Source organism: Leguminivora glycinivorella, chromosome 27 (genome assembly GCF_023078275.1).
Source record: "Leguminivora glycinivorella isolate SPB_JAAS2020 chromosome 27, LegGlyc_1.1, whole genome shotgun sequence".
In the NCBI taxonomy this organism is placed as follows: domain Eukaryota; kingdom Metazoa; phylum Arthropoda; class Insecta; order Lepidoptera; family Tortricidae; genus Leguminivora; species Leguminivora glycinivorella.
Window position 1 is genome coordinate 3498757 of NC_062997.1, and position 2500 is coordinate 3501256.

Consider the following 2500-nt stretch of genomic DNA (forward strand, 5'->3'; position numbering starts at 1 on the left):
ACGTACTGACACGGTTGACGATCGCGCGAGTTTTACAAGACAGACGTCCATGGATAACACTGTAACGCTGTAACGGCGCGGATTTATGCCGGTCGAAGCCAGTCTCTCCATAGTAGACATCAAATTCCCAAAACTGCTTAACAAACGCGACGCGTGATCATCGATCACTCCCGTGCGACATCAAAACTGTCACACATATGTGTGTTGTGTTGTGCGTGTGTCTGTTTGGTAACGGATTATTTTTTGTATAATACACTACAGGCAAACGTCAATTTGTCATTGTGTATTAACACGTTAATGATCCTTCCGCAGGTTCCCCTACGGAAACCTTGTTACGACTTTTACTTCCTCTAAATGATCAAGTTTGGTCAACTTCCCAGCAACGCCGACGGCCGTGAAGCCACCGCGTGTCGGTCCGAAGACCTCACTAAATCATTCAATCGGTAGTAGCGACGGGCGGTGTGTACAAAGGGCAGGGACTTAATCAACGCGAGCTTATGACTCGCGCTTACTAGGAATTCCTCGTTTATGGGGGATAATTGCAAACCCCAATCCCCAGCACGAAGGAGTTTCAACGGGTTGCCCGGGCCTCTAGGCCAAGGAGAACATGCTGATTCCTTCAGTGTAGCGCGCGTGCGGCCCAGGACATCTAAGGGCATCACAGACCTGTTATTGCTCAATCTCGTGCGGCTCGAAACCGCCGGTCCCTCTAAGAAGAATTTTAATACGTCGCCAGTGAGTTGCGCGACCGCGAACGGCCGCGCGCACCTAAATGACGACGCCTATTTAGCAGGCTAGAGTCTCGTTCGTTACCGGAATTAACCAGACAAATCGCTCCACCAACTAAGAACGGCCATGCACCACCACCCACCGAATCAAGAAAGAGCTGTTAATCTGTCAATCCTTCCGGTGTCCGGGCCTGGTGAGATTTCCCGTGTTGAGTCAAATTAAGCCGCAGGCTCCACTCCTGGTGGTGCCCTTCCGTCAATTCCTTTAAGTTTCAGCTTTGCAACCATACTCCCCCGGAGTCCAAAATCTTTGGTTTCCCGGAAGCTGCCCGCCGAGCCATTGTAGTAACGTCGGCGGATCGCTAGATGACATATTTACGGTTAGAACTAGGGCGGTATCTAATCGCCTTCGAACCTCTAACTTTCGTTCTTGATTGATGAAAACACCTTGCAAATGCTTTCGCTGATGTTCGTCTTGCGACGATCCAAGAATTTCACCTCTAACGTCGCAATACGAATGCCCCCAGTTATCCCTATTAATCATTACCTCGGAGTTCTGAAAACCAACAAAATAGAACCGAGATCATATTCTATTATTCCATGCACGAAATATTCAAGCAGCATTTTGAGCCCGCTTTGAGCACTCTAATTTGTTCAAAGTAAAATTGTCGGCCCACCTCGACACTCACTGAAGAGCATCGCGATAGGATTTTTATATTGAACCGTACTTTTACATACGATTCACCGACGATATGCTCCGCAAACGTGTCAGTATCGATTCTAAAGAATCGCACCGACAGCGCGGAGCACAAATGCAACTACGAGCTTTTTAACCGCAACAATTTTAGTATACGCTATTGGAGCTGGAGTTACCGCGGCTGCTGGCACCAGACTTGCCCTCCAATTGTTCCTCGTTAAAATATTTAAAGTGTACTCATTCCGATTACGAGGCCTCGTAAGAGTCCCGTATCGTTATTTTTCGTCACTACCTCCCCGTGCCGGGAGTGGGTAATTTGCGCGCCTGCTGCCTTCCTTGGATGTGGTAGCCGTTTCTCAGGCTCCCTCTCCGGAATCGAACCCTGATTCCCCGTTACCCGTGACAACCATGGTAGTCGCAGAAACTACCATCGAAAGTTGATAAGGCAGACATTTGAAAGATGCGTCGCCGGTACGGGACCGTGCGATCTGCAAAAGTTATCCAGATTCATCAAAATGTTACGACTTCGGACGCAAGGCCCTCCGCCGATTGGTTTTGATCTAATAAAAGCACTCATCCCATCACTGGTCAGAGTTCTGATTGCATGTATTAGCTCTAGAATTACCACAGTTATCCAAGTAACCGAGTAAGATCTAAGGAACCAAAACTGATATATTGAGCCATTCGCGGTATCGCCTTAATACGGCTTGCACTGAGACATGCATGGCTTAATCTTTGAGACAAGCATATAACTACTGGCAGGATCAACCAGGGAGCTGCCGTGTTTTCGTCGCGTGTCAGACACAACGACAGAAATACACTAGCGCCGACACGCGTGCGCCGCCCTCCCTCTATCGAAATCGTCGTTCGTCAGAAGGATGACACCGCACGCGCGCAAGACACGAGTCCTATACGAACACACACCATTCGGATATACCGAAATTGGCATGGCGTATCGTAGTAGTAGACACTAACAGATACTGTGTTCCCACCAAAAAGATGAGACTCTGTTTGTAAAAGCGCTCTCACACGCACACCGTGCGTGCAAAACGCGCCTTAACCGAACGTTCTTTTT

General features: G+C 48.6%; 1 non-coding gene across 1 annotated transcript; it reads right to left on the reverse strand.

Moving 5' to 3' along the window:
* Nucleotides 1-295: 295 nt before the first annotated feature.
* On the reverse strand, nucleotides 296-2200 carry LOC125240392. The gene has a single exon (XR_007178618.1). It is a non-coding gene; the product is annotated as a small subunit ribosomal RNA (ribosomal RNA).
* Between the last annotated feature and the right edge of the window lie 300 nt (nucleotides 2201-2500).